The 16,903-nt window shown below is 37.0% G+C and overlaps 1 pseudogene; it reads left to right on the top strand.

Annotated features, from left to right (window-relative positions):
• The first annotated feature begins 3,224 nt into the window (after window positions 1-3,224).
• Window positions 3,225-8,869, top strand: LOC136279130 (uncharacterized; annotated as a pseudogene).
• Window positions 8,870-16,903: the final 8,034 nt, after the last annotated feature.

The raw sequence follows: 16,903 nt of genomic DNA, 5'->3' as shown, positions 1-16,903 counted from the left end.
ATCGATGAGTCTGAAAGTTTAACAGCCTTTAAATAGTCGCAAGAGAAAAAGCTAAAAACGGATAGTGTTGTTGTACACCATTTGTTATTTGCATGTCATTTCTAATTCAAACTTCAATTACCTCCTCGTTTACCAGCTGTTCGGAATCATCTTACGTCTGACGCGTTTTCCGTGAATAATAATGATGAAGTTCGGAATGATGATTGCAGGATTACAAGCATTTAAATAGTATAGAGCAAAGTTATTTCTACATGTATTTTGAGGTACTTGTTTATTTCATTACTTTGTACTCGCTTCATTGCGAATATATAGTGTTCACCGGTTCGGAAAACAAGTTCTGAACATTTGAAAACGCGGCATTATTACTGCATTTTTCTGACATTTTCCGACAAGAAAATCAACGTTTTCCCGTTACTTTCGATTCGGCGAATTGGAGTATTCGTTCCATTATCTAGCAGTTTTCATTGACAGTTAGCTCTACGAAAACTGTTTTCCTGGTGTTGAGAAGGCGGTGTCAGATGGAAAAATTGTTTGTATTCGTTGCTTACGGTTGTTTTCTAGTAATAAAAGACTGCTTTGAAATAAGTTTTCTGTCGAAGACAGAGCGTTTCCTGCCATTTTCTTGGACAGAAAATACGTAGAAAACGCTTGAAAACAACGTGTCGTCCAACGTTCACGGGTTGGTTAACGTAAAGAAATAAAATGTTTTCTGGCGTTTTTTAGCTGTTTGCGCAGATAAAACGTTGTTATCGGTGATTCACCATCCGAATGCAGTTATTCCCACGCATTTTCTCGTATTTGCCGTTCGATTATCGTACGCAAAATGGTATTTATTCCTTTATTCATCGGTGTTTTACACCATTAACCATTTGGACATCGACATATATAGAAAAGTTATTTTTGAAATTCCTAAATATCACAGGAGTATTTCCCTTTTTTGTATGATTATAGACGATGATAACGAAACTCGTTAATCTATCGGCTATCCTCTTCCCAACTTTATCAATAAAGGGCAAAATTACTGAGCGCTGATTGGTTGAGAGAGAGGGCATTTTTTCTTAATCGAGGGCATTTTTAGTAATCAAGAGAAGGCATGATTACCTGTTAATGATTGGCTAATCCGTGCGCGCGTGATTTTCCTTCGTATAAATTTTGCCCTTTATTGATAAACAAGTAATCCCATGAGACCTCGTACTATTAAGGATTAATTGCACTTGAGTTTTCAAAATTTTTCAAATTGCCCTCGTCGCTTCGCGACTCGGGCAATTTTGGAAAATTTTGAAAACTCTCGTGCAATTAATCCTTAATAGTACTTGGCCTCATGTGATTACATATACTAATACTATCAGCAATTAATTAAGGAAATCCTGATAAGTATCGGTTCGTCAAAACGATAGCATTATAAAGTGTAACATAAATGGGCTTGTTCATGTTCGAACACTGACTTATATTATGGCGTTGATCATCTTTCAGTAACATATTTCTCTGAAGAGCCCGCTCTATCTGTTGAGATCACAGCAAAACTTCAAGTGTGCAAGCAAGGAAGGTTTTCCAGTAATTCAATTCTTCGGCAGTTTTTACCATGCATGTTGCAACCATAAGACTAGCGCTGTCTCTTCTTTTGTTCCGATTTACGGCCTGCCAGCAGCCAAAAGCCCCGAATTGATTCGATCGATCAATCGGAATTAGTGCGTAAAGACCGTGATATCAGGCAACATCGTCAAGTTCGCCAAACGCTTTTTATCCTTACAGAAGTTGGTAGCCTAATTTCTAATATTTTTGTTGATATTGTTATCTGGAGTTTTTTTAATGGGCTCTCCTAAAATTAACGAAAACCTGTCCCAAATTCAGAATTTTTGCGACTTATTTGAATTGCCAATGAGATCCTAGAAGAAGTAGAAGTAGTGACAGTTCAATAATTTCTTGTCTTTGCCAAAGCCAGGTGAAAGCACATTTATTTGCCTGGCTCTGAATATTTCCCATAATGATTATTAATCATACTGCAATATGTTTATTGATTCCCTTTTGAACATCTTTCATTAAAAGTCAACTTTCCCAATTTCTTAATCGAAGATCGAAACGCGCTCCATTTTTTCAAATTTCTATGCAGCCCTTCGCCAGACTTCATCAATTGTGTTTAGAGTCCGTCCCCGCTCTATCCCCCGCAAATAACTGTATAATAATATTCGCTCAATCTGGCGTCACAGCCCAGGACTCAAAATATTCTGCAGTGTTAGAAAAAAAATTACATTGACGCGGTGTTTTTGTTCACATGGGGACTTATTTATAATCCTGGCATAGCCTTACTTACAGATTTTGTAGAACACATTAATATGCCAAAATTGCCGTTATGTTCCTCGACACAGAAAAGCAATGTCGAAGAAAAACCATACTTTATCAAAAGATCTCAAATAAAAAGAGCTAATGTAGGATTCTTTTAAAAATTGTTATTTTCTGGCTCAGAATTTTGATAATCAAGCCCTTAACCTGCATCTGCCACAATTACAAATTTTGTTAGTCTGGAGATTCAAAGTATAGCTTTTTTTTTACCAAGTGTCAATTTGGGAAAAAAGGATCTACTTTTAAACTGAAAACGTGAAGCATTTTTCTAAAAGCCTTCTTGATGACACAGACCCTGACAAAAAACAGTTATTGCCAACCGCCAAGCGCAATTCAAAATTCATAACGGGTCCATCTTTCGAACTTCTTGATGGGAGCGAATCAAAATTTGTCAGTATGTTTGTAGCCGCCTTGTCTGATTCATTAACTAAAGAGAATGTCTGTTTTTGGCTCAGATATCAGCTTTTAATCATTAACTTTGATTCTACTACCCGAACTTACACTTAAACTCGTTTGATGTAAATTCTGTAAGCACACTAACTCAGGTAACAGCGCGCTGTGTGGTAATAGATACATCGTAATAGGCGGTTTTCGGAAATTGAGAAAAATAAGCGTTTAGTGAGGGTAGCTGGATATTGCCAGGAGAGCAGATCGCTACCTCAATGAGAACTCCATAACTTTTGTCTATAAAAAACTTCTTCGAGTCCTTTGAGAAGGTTAAAATCATATTTTCGTTCCATTCTTTTCAAGTGCATGATGTCTTCTTCGTGAATATTCTCATATAAATGTAGTGGAAACCACATTGATATTTGGTCTTGCATTGCACCCATGCATTATAAAACAGCAAGCTTGCAAACAGATAACATATTGTACCGACTTTGGCATCTGTGGTTTTTGTTTGTTTGTTTGTTTGTTTGATTGTTTTTGGTTAGATCTCAACACAACTTGAAGTCTGGTAGCCTCAAGGGAGGTTTCTAACCATATCATATCTTGGCGGTGTTAACGATGCATGTTGCAACTCTGAGACTGGTCCTATGTTTAATGGTTTGCTGCGACTTATGGCTTGCCAGCAGCCAAAAGCTCCAACTTGATTCAATCGATCAATCAGAATTAGTGCGCAAAGCCCGTGAAATCAGGCAACATCGTCAAGTTCGCCGAACGCGTCAACTTCGTCAGGAACAAGATAAAGAAACGAAATGCAAATTCAAATTTGCCTTGCTAGATTTTCCTCCTTACACTATGAACCAAAGTATTAACCAAGGATTTATGTATCAAACCCTAAAATTGTTTGTGGACATGGCTTGCTTTGGTAGAGAAGGAACAGACCCCATAGCTTGCAAAATGGTACCAGTATTTGTTCAAAATCAAGACGAGATAGTGAAATTGATTAAAAATGGGTCGGTTGATTTTGGTTTTCCAATTCTATCGGATGCAAAACAAAAACTTACGGGTCTAGACAGTGTGACACTCATCCGGGCATTTGTATCATCCGGGTGTTCAATGATTGTGAACTTAAAGCAGTGCAAAGCAGAGTCACGGGAACAGTTATTTACTTCCATTACGTCACAATGGCCAATATTGGCTTATATCATATTGCTGTCAGGGATATCTGGAGTGATCATTTGGCTCTTGGTAAGAGTTAAGGCTTATCATCGTCAATCTATACTCAGCTTCTGAAGCTCTTCAGTTTTAATTCTACGTAAGGTTAGATTCAAACTTAATTGTTACGCCTTTAGCATGAAAATAGTTCAAGTAAGAATCGACAGCACTATTTTTGAGTAAACGGTTAGTTAGGCACACCTTATCGCTTCACCGAAATGGAAAGCCAAACTAAAAAAAAGGACCTCACAGTAAATAAAAAGAAAACTGTAATGCCCCACAAGTCATGAATCTACAAATAAGGTTTGTTTGTTTGTAGGTGAAAAAAGACCGTTGCAATGACGCAAACTATCAAATAAGGACATTTTATTCCAAGATGCCACAATTTCGGATAGAGTAATACTGCTGCAAACTTTGTGCGTTGTAGCAGGGCCTTAAGTAAGCTTGAAGTGTACTGATTTTCATGAGAGGAACACCGTTCACACGCGTCTCAGTTTTCACCCTTGTTCACGAAAGGATCACCAGAAGGCTTTTGGTGGGCAGTGGAATCACTTACAACAGTAGGGTAAGTTGATTTAGATTTACACACCGGAAGTATGACGGTTCGACATCAACTGTGACGAGTCGTTCGATTCGAGTCGATTCGACAACATCTCCAACCCACCTTCGTAGTTACTCGCGGAATATTTTCTAAGTGTCTTGGAAATCGACTTCCGGTATGACGGGTCGACATCAGCTGCGACGAGTCGTACGATTCGACAAAATCTGCAACCCCCTTTCGTGGCCACTTGCGGAATATTTTCTAAGTGTCTTGCAAATCGACTTCTGGTGTGACGGGTCGACTTTAACTTAGACGAGTCGTTCAATTCGACAACATTTTCAACAACCCTTGACAGTTACTTATGAAATATTTCCTAAGTGATTTGCAAATCGACTTCCAGTTTCCATCTAATGAGAGATGGTTTATCAGATTTCCGGTATAACGAGACGCATTAACCGCATTAACCGGTAGAACGATTCGCAAACTGCCTTGACGAACCGTAGCGGTTTGGGTGTATTGGACAACCCTCTTCCTATACTTACTACACTATCCTCAAAGCGCGAAGATATTTGGTTCCTTTTTCTCATTAGGTACGGTGATAAGACGCCTAAAACCTTCTGTGGACGTTCATTTGGTATAATATGGATTCTGATAGGAGCTATAACGTTGTCGCTGTTCACCACCTTAATGACAAATGCTATCCAAGCTTCCCTGGATGGTACGAGATGTAGGGACATCGGTGGCAAAAAGGTTAGTCACCCTAACATGAATACCTAAAACCCTTTGCACCCTAACATCATTATGCCTCTTCTCTATGGTTTTCTCTGTAAATTTCTTAAAGTGCTGGAAAAAATAATTTTTTTTTTAACAATCAAGAGTTTCTTGAATTGGTGATCATTGCTTTTATTCGCGTGACCCTAATGTTTGATTCAGGTGTGATATTGTAAGGAGATATCAATTGATTATTTTCTTGGTTTCAAATTAGATTCCCTACATTTTTCAATTTATCCTAAACGAAGCGTCGAAAGGCCCTTCCCTGGAAAAGTTATTTTACCAATAAATGGAATCCTACCCTCATCGATCGAACTCAGGAACAACTAAAATGATTCACAGGGCCGAGTTGTTAAAAGCAGGGTTCAGATAACTCAGCAATAATGTGAAATCTTATTTAAGATCTGAAAGCTGTAAAAGAAAATTCAGTATAATTCTTTTTGTCCACACTTATTGGATGCTCTTAGGAAAAAAAAAATAGAGAAAATTATTCAAAAGAGGTTGCTGAACAAAGGTCTAAAGAAACCCGCATGAAATTAACCCCGGATTAGCGCTACTCAGACTTCGAACAGCTAAGCTAGGTATTATGAGCTACCTGAGTCCGAGTTAGCAAGCTGTATGGAAGAATGAAATTAATATTAAACAATTTTAATTGATTATCGAAATGAAAAATTGCTCTGGTTTTGTAAAACTTCGGATATTGTTGGCCCTTTTAACAACAATGCCTTCCCTGTTCCTATTATTTAGGGTGGGTCTTACCGGAACTACAACTTAAGTGTACTTTCGTTGTACAGACTTTTCATATTCTTTGCAAGAGGAAAGTACTCATCATCTGGCACTAAGCCTTTATAGATTGTGCTAGTAAAAGTAGCATATTATGCTAGTGGTATTTCTCGATCATTTTTCAAATGGTGCTCAAAATTAAACTCGTTTTTGAAAATTATGCTACTTTTTATTTAAGTGCGCTTTACAAAAAAAAGAAAAGAAACAAATGAAGTCTAAAGTATATGTTTGTTGTCAATTAAGCATGAAATCTTCTTCATTTTGAGATACATACTTGCTCTGACAAAATAAAATTAACCATTGGATTCCAGACGAGCAGCAGTGACTTGACGAGTCAAAATGTAAGTTTCTCTTTGGCGCTATTTTGTTGCCTGTGAAAGCGGGAACTATAAACGATGTAATCTTTACTACGGGTATGCCCACTCCTTTAGACAACGAACGATTCTATACTGCGGTAACCCTCTTCTTCCAAGACATTGAAAACCTGAAAATAGACATGAACCGTGGACCGAAAATTATTCTTGCGCAAAGTCTGACCCCAATTTACTTGTTAGGTAGGTGTGTCTAACAAGAATCCTGAAACGCATATAGTCGCTATGGAGCTGGACGCAGACTTTGTCAGTAAGTAATTCTTTTCAGGTTATTTCAATGTTCTTGTATAACGTGTTGCATGCCCATTGTTCTTCAGGAAAGACTACGAAAGTAAAGAAATAAGCTTAAAAATGACCTTTTAATTTCAGTCATATTTCATATATTTTTGTATCAAAACTCTAAGGAGAAATTTCTCCACCGCTTTTTCTAATTTTATTCATGTAAGAATTTGCGTTGGCGACCAAATCAAATAAATTTTTAATTAACAGAGTTCAACAACCTGGATGAAATGCAAGAAAGTCTTAGTCAAGGAACAATTGAAAGAGTAATGGTGGATCGCAACACTGCATTTCACTTTTTGGATAAATCTGGTTTAAAACGAAACAGACAGATCTGAATGATCCGTAACATCGATTATCCAATGGAATATTACCTGACTCACGTGAGCCATGACGTAATGGCGTCATCGAATTGCACGAACGATTCTGATGACGAAGTATTGGCTAGAAGAACTGAGCTTTCGGTTTGCGGGAAAAGCCTGAAAGAGTTATCAGCGGATTTGTTTGCAGTTGCAAAAGACATCGCCGAAGAGCAACTTATTCCTGCCGAATTACAGGTAGTTAATTGTTTTTTGTGAATTTTCTATAGTTCACCACGCACCATTCTTCTCTTCATGTTTAGCATTTATTTCGATGCAATCAGCAGTTTGAAAATTATTTGTTTCTTTTCAGACAGCGGATTTGTCCGATGAAATGGAAGGGTTATTCTCCACCGGCTCACAAATGACCAAATTTATATTATTAGCCTCATTGGGAATACTCACCTTCCTAACGATCATCGGCAAACTTTGGGGGGTCTACATCAACTGTAAGCCAACGATACACAAGAAGAGAAAAGGTAACTACTTCTTAAATTAATTTACCATAGGCACCTGCAGAGTAAATATAAAACAGATACCTTTTGAAGAAAACTGTTCTATCTTAATTAATATAAATCGTGGTATTGGTGTAATTCTATATTTTTAAATTCAGATGGCAATCAAAGGAAATGGGACAGTCACTCGTCCTTCAGTTGGTCAGTCTGTCAGTTAGTTAGTCAGGCAGTCAGTCAGTCAGTTAGTCAGTCAGTCTGTCTGTAAGTCAGTCAGTTAGTCAGTCAGTCTGTCTGTCAGTCAACCAGACAAAATAGTGGTATTGGTGTAATTCTATATTTTTAAATTCAGATGGCAATCAAAGACAATGAGACAGTCAATCGACCTTCATTTGGTCAGTCTGTCAGTTAGTTAATCAGGCAGTCGGTCGGTCGGTCAGTCATCCAATCAGCCAGTGAGATTTAAATCAGAAATGTGGAAACCTTCGTTACATGAAACAGTTCAATACTTATTGGAAGGTCGGTCTGTCAGTCAAATAATAAGTAATTATGTAAGTCCGTTTGTCAGTGAGAAAATGGTCATTCATTCAAACGATTAATGACCGAATCAAATATCGACTATTTGTGTACTGACAATCGGAAAGACAAAAGTAATATGTTCAGGGATTAATTTAGTGGTTCATTTCTTGAAATGTCCTCTGCGATCCTTCTTCTAGGACTGATTCTTAGCAGCAGGAAGATGTCAATGATGCAAAACTTCCTGGATTTCAAGGAACGACTAAAAGACATAACGTCTGATCTACAAAAGTTAAAAGAGGAATTTGAAGGTGCCGCGAACGATTTGTCTCGTGAATACTCAAGACCAAAAGAACGCTCATTTTCTATTAATATGCTTGATCTGAATGGAAAGAGTAAAAATACTGAAACAATAGTATAACACATAAAACATTTTGTTATTAGTAAACTCAGATAGCATTTTACTCTTCTGAGATTTCCATGGCCAGTGGCATATTTTTAACTTGAGCAAAAAAAAAAGGTGAATATGTCACACAGAATAGGACACGTAACTGACTTCTTGTTTATTATGAATTGTTTTGAATTCTTTTCCTTCCTTTTTCCTATTTCCTTTTTAATTTCCTTACTTTCGGTTTTTAGGCCAACAAACTAATACGTTATGTTCAGAGAAAGGTAGCAAGTGAACCAAGAGAGTTTATAAATTTTCTCATTCCACTGCAATCAATTTTAGCTGTCTATTGATGAAATAGCTCGCGCTATTAACTACAGACTCTGCCTCGTCCGTCCTGACGGATGAACAGAATCGAGGGTCAAGAATAATAACTTCGGTATTTGCTTTTCAGTGCCTAACTTCTGGGTTTGTTTGTTTATACTCTATGGAATTAAATTTCACAAGTGTTGGAAAAAGCAAGCTTTTGAGAATGGGTGGTGAAAATTGAAAGTATGAATGAAGAATTCCTCTCCTTATTAATTATTTAAGGAAGAACTTATCATAAAAGATATTATATAACAATAATTGTTTCTTGACTTGACTTTTAATATTATGGAGGGCAGATGCAAGTGGTCACCGAAGACTCTAGGTTAAAAGTTAAACGTTTCGAAACGTCCTACTAATCTAACCCTAACCCTAACCTCAAATTCTTACAATTTAATCAAAGTTTTTAGATATTGTATATAAACAATAGATCTGTGTACCTATAGGGCAGCATAAAAAAACGCTGATTATAGGAGAATAACGGCCAGTCAAGGACTATTATTCATTTACAGGTAATAAACTCCAATCCAGGTGATGTCTCTCTGAGAAATGTATCCCCGTTTTGCACTTGAATCATGCACCGTAGTCGCTGATTTTTTTAAATTCAGGCAAGACTGAAGCGTTATATATGCTACAAGTGAAAGCTACAACTTGTAAAGTAATTAAAGGAATCTTTACTTTTACTGATCAAAAAATATATACTGATCAATGTATAGTTATAATAACAGGTGAAAAAATATAAAAAAAAAAAAAGCTTAGACGTTAGATCAAATAGCGTCCACAGCTATTTATTTTAGGGACCTTACTCCCACACTAGATGATTGGTTCCCTTGACTAAGAATTTTTGGGTTCGCTCTTTTACTATGAACAGATTAATCGTGTCGCGGCAAGCAACTACAGGAATGGGCTGACGAATTAGAAGAAAAAGATGACGAATCCTAAATGTTGGCCAAAAAATTAGTTACAAGAAGGAATGAAAAAAAGAAAGTCATAACTTTACAGTCTTGGCTCAACCTTAAATTTTAATTTAGTTTTAATTCTTTCGTGAAAATAGCTGCGGCAGTAAAACATACTCTCATATAATAGCTTCTACTACAGCATTAGAATGGAAAGGTTTATAATACAGACCAGATACAAATTTTAAGTCTAATAAACAAACGTATTGTACAAAATATAAAATCGTCTCTGCTTGATGGGTTACAATTATGTTACCATCATTTTTGAGGGTATGAGGCGTTGCAGCGCGCCGTGCACGGCAAGCTTTACTATTACACAATTATCTAGCTGCGAAGTGAACTGGAAAATATAATAGTATGTATCGGTTAATCGAACAAAAACTAGTAAATAAATGACGAATTCAATTCATCAATTGAAAAAAAAAATCATTTAAGTAATGAAATTTTCAAATAACATCAAGTGATCTTATCTAGACCAATTTACAATAACAAAAATAATAACTCTAATGGTTGATTGGCCCAGAAAACTTGAGCTATCCTCTCAACCTAGCGGATGCAAAACTAATAGCAACTTCAACTTGCTCATTCCCATTTTTCCTGCTTTTGAAGCAGTTTGCTTGTTTTCACTTTGAGTTCTCTTTGGTTAATGATAATGTAAAGTGTTCTTCTGATTGGTTGCTTTAATAACTTTGGTTTTGTTTTTCAACTCTCAGAACATAACTCCTCTATGCACAAAGTATAAATCACAAGAGTCAAAAATCCCCAGCCATACAATAATTTTACAAGATTAAAACTGGCCTTCCTTGCCTCCATAGTCCAGGAAATTGACCCACCCAGCCTGAACTTATCCCGGTTTCACTTTAGCATAAAGAGGAGTATTACTATTCCTCCAACCCCCCACCCCGATCAATTGCCACTACATTGCAAGGTCACCCCCAGCATTTCATAAGGCTTTCCTGACAATCTGCTGGTACTCATTTATACTCCTAGGTGGAAAGAGGCACGGGAGAGAAAAGTGTCTTGCCCAAGAACACAACCATTGACCCCGCCAGGTCTCGAACCCAGATCTCTCGATCCAGAGTCCAGTGCACTGACTATGCATTAGGCCATTAGAAGACGTCTAAGGCGAAGTAAGGACAGAGTAGAAGCACAGAACAAATGAGCAGTCTGTTTCTTATGCTGACTTTACCTACCTTATTTATGATAATGATTGCAATTTGACCAACGACTATTTAAATTTTTCCTCTTTGCTGTAAAACCTCATTTTTTCAGGCCATGTCAGAGGTAACAAAGGCCTCTGATCTAAAACAGGGATGACTGCAAAACCTTTGATTAGAGAATGATACATGTTAAATGAAACTTATTTTCATGAGACAGGTTTGCATCTTGCCTCAGTTGAAAAAAAGGGTTTTTAAAACCGAAAATTGCCTGTAATACGTATGTAAAACGTCTGGTGGCTTTCAAAATGTGACAAATGACATAACGGTGAATTCTCCCGTGCAGAATAACAGTAAAATACAATGGTATTATTCAGAATTTACAAACTCAGCTCATAGGAATGAGCTAAAATAAGATAGAGCTATTTAAATGTTACAGTTTCTCGCCTTACTGCAGCAGTGTTTCATGAGGCGCATCGCTTTCCTAGATTAAATCCTTACATCATGAACGGAAGTCTCTATCCAGGATTTATGTACCAAACCATTAAATAGTTTGTGGACATAGCTTGCTTTAGTAGACAAGCAAGTGTTGAAGTCTTAAATGTAATAACTGTCCTAAATGTAATAAAGTCCTAAATATAATAAACTCCTAAATGTAATAACATTTAGTCCTAAATGTAATAAGCCTCCAATGCAATCGTTTAACTCCTTCAGTGCATTGTTGTTATGGCGGACATCCACATTGAGATGTTAGTGACAGCTGTTGCACCGCTGACCAATATACATGTCACATTACGGGCTCGCTGATATCAATCAGCGTCTTTTTACTTGCTAGACATAAGAAATATCTGCAGTCGAAGTATGGTCCATTAAGCGGTTTATTGATCGAGTTGAAGAAAATTATTTCCAGCCCAAAGTGGGCTAGCGCTTGGCTGGACGGCTCAATAGGATGGAATCGATTGGTAAGTAATTATTAAGACTTTTTGGAAAAGAAATTGACTATAATTGACGATGAACTAGCATGCTATTGTTGATGTTATCGTTCGTGTTAAAGTCTTTAGTAGTGATGCACCATTTTAGAGCAGTTTGAATGATTTCGCTGTGTCACATGTTAATCCAAAAGAAAATTATTATTATCAGTAGCGTTACTGATATTTTTCACATCAATGTTATTCAGTGTCAGTTGATTTTAATGAAGCATTTGAGTTCGTTTTTAAGAATGACTATCCTGATTTATTCAATTTTGAATTTGGGGTATTGCATTTCTAGCCCTCTATGGCTTTACTCCACCTCAGTGATCAGTTCATGTACCATATGACTATAAGTGGAAACTGTTGAGCTTTCTTTTTTCGTTCATCTATTTATCGATTCATTTTCTCCCCTCACGGCGGGGAGAAGAGATGAAGACAAAAAATGAAATATAAACTTGAGATCAACTTTAAAATATATGTTTTCCCAATATTTCGGTTCGGGAACTGATGAACCCGTCATAAGGGTCTAAAGGAAAAAAATGAATGGTTCATTAGACCGTCAACTGACCATCATGTGTTGAATGTTGTAGCTCAATGGTTCAATTTGACTATTGCGTGGAAAAAAGGCAACATGTCGAGACCTGTAATCGGCAAATGGGATAACATATAATTGGTCAGTATATATCTTGCTCTGTAAGTCACTTTATCATATAGTTAGCAGCGCACGCGGGCAAGATGAAGTGAATCCTGAAGTGATTGGCTACCTGAGCAGGCATGATGGGCCCACCCTCGCCCGCTCGGGATTCCCCGTATTGATCCCACGCAAGAAAACATACAAAGTTCGTAACTTTTGGACAATGTTTGCATATACATAGAAAAAAATAAACGACCCTCCTGAGTTTATTGCGCTGCAAACACAGTTGGCTTTCACTATCGGCTCTCGAAATAAACAGGCCATTCTTGATTCTTATCAAAGCGAAATCTTTTGCTATACAATGAATCCTTTAATGATAAAGCCAAGAGAATATAAACTCTCTTGACCAAGCTTGTATGGTTAAGATTGCTGGATATTAGTGTCGTTCTTTTTCTACTTTTTTATGGACCGAGACTTCGTCTCAGTCCATAAAAACGCAAAAAAAAAAGAACTCGGCTAATATCCAGCCATTTTGACCTCACGCTTGGTCAGTAACGCGTATGAATATATTTTATGCAGACCCGTACAAATCTGGCAAGCGAAGACAGTACAAAAAATGCCCTTCCGAGCCCAGAATTTGTCTAAGGTATAAGTCGGTGGACTTCCTTTTCCTTTTAATTCGGTTCATGAAGTGTTAACTTCAGCACTGATGGCAGAAGTATATCGTCAAAATCTGTTACACTTAAAGAGTCTGAGCCAATGATTTAAAGAGAGATATTGGTCAACGTTCTCATTGCAAGTGGATTTCACTTTTCCCTTTCAAGCTAAACATAAGATAGATGATGATGGACTGCTTAATGTTACCCTGATCCCTGCATTTGTGTCATTTGGCAGTTCTCTCGTAGCAAACTGTAAGGTAGGATCAGATGAACAGCTGTTCTTACCTTGTTGAGCTGAAAAGCAACTTCTCGCGGACAACAGGCTCATCAAGGGTTAGGGTAAGAAATAGTGGTTTAATTCCACTATCTCAAAAAAAAAATTCATTTTGACACACCTTCAAATATTCCTTTTCCTCAAGCTCGGGAGTCGATAAACTATTGGGAGTTTACGGTAACTTAAGTGTCAACCTACTTAGGTCAGTATAAATCGAAAGTTTATCGAAAAAGTTTCCACAGCTGACGATTTTTCAAGTCCTTAGAGGTAAAGTAAAAGGCTAAATCGTACTAGTGGAACTAACAATAACAAAACAATTTTAAAAATAACGCCTTGAGGTCATTTTACTCGAGTAGATTACCAATTGTGAAATGTAAATAATTTAAATCACATCTATGTTCTAAAAACGAGTATTTCTTCCTCCACTGAACAATTGCCTGTATCTCTTTTGAATGAAACATTCAACTTTTTCAAGAAATTCTAGGACAGAATGACTGAATCATAATATTTCCCTTCTTGAATTATTGATCTTTACAGAGCGCAAACCTGTCCGATGAAATGGAAAGGTTTTTTTCAACCTGCTCGAAAATGACCCTGTGGATGTTGATTTATCATCTGAGGGTATTTCTCGGGCTGATGTTTCTCGGTATCTTATGTCAACTCTACATACACCAAGTGTTAGCTAGCCAAGGTGCATGCAATAACAGAAGGAATGATTATCATCTATATATAGGCTGATACTGAGTGACATAACTTTTTTTTTTTACCCAAACAAAGCAAACGCCTCGTCTAAATTGAAGGTTACTAAATTTTGCGACTGAATTGAGCAATTTGACATTTGGAGCAATCCTAGGTCTTCGATAGGAATGTCTTATTTCTTCAAGAGCAAATGGGTAAGTTTCAGTGGCAAGAAAAATAAGTTTTCGTTGCCAAAACAGGTTTTAAAATTTTTTGCTTGTTAGTGGCAGGAAGCGGAAATTGAAAAGACCGCAATTTGTGAATTTTGAAGTATTTAATATCAACATCCTCAAGTTCATTTTCAATCCGTTTAATTTTTGATCCTCAATTCTTTTGTTTTTTCTTTGAGAGAATTGTGATCATCAGGTAACTTCTTTGGCAGCCCATTTAAGCTTGTGATCATTTATGCATGATTTATATAAATTTTTGAGTGGCAAAAACATTTGAAGTATACGTGCATTTGTAGATTTTCCACAACGTAATGACGTATTTGAGAATCCCCGGGACAGGCCTGTGGCTGACATGATGCAATATGTCAACAATTTGGAGGAGAGACTAAAAGATTCAAGTGCAGCGAATGAAAGAAGAGATGAACATGACTATCCTTGGCCAAGAAACCCCGACCTCAAGGAATTAAAAAAAAATCGATGATAAGTCGCATCTGTCAACTGCACATCATTATGGCCACCATCCTTTGTCTACGACCATAATTATATTAAATAAAATTTAAAACTTAGAGCGTTTTTATTCTACCGTTATGGTGTTTATTTCCAACAAGATGTGCATCAAAACCTTCTTATTTTTAGTCCAAAGTAACTTATCATTTGTCACTCGTATAACACACTTAGAATTTATCATCAAACACATGTAACACCCATCTTTAGATCACGATCTGGTTATAAGGAGAGCACTGCCCAAGCCCATAAAGGGCCAAAGGCTATTGTTCAGTTCCTTTCAACGGCTGTTAAACTCAGCTCAGTAGCTATAAATTAACGATAAGACAAAGATAACAGAATCATTTGAATTGACTCTCTGAATAGATTGTTAAAAACTAACCATGAATTGAGTCTGTATTGCAAGAGCAGACTCGGGAACTTTTGACTGAGGGAGGGAGGGGGGGGGAAGGGGTCACACTAAGATTCAGAAAAGGATATTTTTTTACGCTAACGCCAAAATAATCTAAGAACTATTTCAAGATAACTAATTTCAATTACTTCAAGTGGAGAGGTATTTTATCATCTTGTCGTCACACAAATTTTTGTTTCAGACAAGTAGTGGATACACCCACAGGTCTGGTTGGGGAAGGAACACAATTTCATGAAAAAAAGTATTCCATTTCTTGTGAATTTAAAGCAATGTAGGTGTTTATGATGAGAATGTAAGATATGTAATTTTTAAGTGGCAAATTCTCACAAGTAGGCAGAAGAGTACCTGTATTTATTTATACTAAGATTTGATATTTTCACGTTTCGTCCATACTTCAGTCTATTTGTAATTTTACAATATTCGAGGGAAGAAGGTTGCCGAAATACTGCGTCAGTCGTCGTCCAGTGGACTGGGCACACCGGAAGTTAGATTGCGTTGGTCACAGTTCCTGCTTTCACATGTCAGAACATATTAAATGTGGAGTTGTCTTTTCTCAGAGCAAGTGTGTAACTTGAGATAAGGAAGATATCACGCTTTATTAATCATGAATAATTACTATATAATTTGAGCCTGTTTTGCTCCCTTTTTTAAAGCTCGCTTTAAGAAAAAGTGCTATAATTTTGAGCATAATTTGGAAAAACACCAGGCAATGCTAATGGCTTATAATGCCAAGGCATAAGAAGTTACTTTTATTATCACAATCTATGAGGGCCTAATCACTATTCTACTGGCGCCTGTAAACTCCATGCATATAATTTTCAACATATTGACACGAAAATAGGGCATCTCGTCATCGATCTAATTGATTGTTTTGGATGTATGGAGAAGTTATTGTCTTCTTTGTAAATAGAATGGCTTTTTTTGCGCCGTTTTCTACTTGTTTTGGTCGGCTGATAGTTGACTTATGTGACTACTCCACAATCGAGTCTAATGAACTTGTCGTTTAAGTACAGTTCTAACTCCACTATTGTCCATGATCAAATTTGTCAAAAATTATGACTTAGGTAATCAGTATGAGACAGTTTGACTGTATTAAAATGAAAAGTTCATTAGACTCGGTTGCGGAGCACTGAAATAAGTCAATTATCAGCCGACCAAAACAGGTAGAAACGATGCAACGAAAGCCACTCTAAAAGGCTAAAAATGGATGGTGTTGTCTTACATTATCTTTTATTTGCATATCTTTGTTTTGTCGGAAGACAATGCTTCCGGTTTATAATTTAACTCAGTTTTATTGGTTACCCGCTCATCTTCGGGAAATGTAGTGACGCGCAACTAATCAGGGGGTGTTCTTCCTTTCCACAGCCTCTTCAGGCAGGTGTCTTCTTGCCCTTTCCCCGCCCCCTACTTCCACCGCTCACTCTGACTCCAAATCAAACATGGCTGGTCGGAAAAACGATCGCGAGCTTATAACGTTAGCTCGCCCTAATAACACGCCTGCACTGCAGGCTAGACCCATTCTGATTCTTGATAACGAAGAGTTTCATCTTTAACAAAGGGCTTTACGAAACTTCATGAGATATATTTCCCAAAATTTCCGTTTATAACTAGACAGCGTCGGCTAATAAATTTTCTAGATTTTAGTTAAAAACCATCCATGAGT

Source organism: Pocillopora verrucosa, chromosome 2 (genome assembly GCF_036669915.1).
Source record: "Pocillopora verrucosa isolate sample1 chromosome 2, ASM3666991v2, whole genome shotgun sequence".
Classification (NCBI taxonomy): domain Eukaryota; kingdom Metazoa; phylum Cnidaria; class Anthozoa; order Scleractinia; family Pocilloporidae; genus Pocillopora; species Pocillopora verrucosa.
The sequence above is the reverse complement of the archived record's forward strand: the minus strand, read 5'-3'. Positions and strand labels throughout refer to the sequence as shown.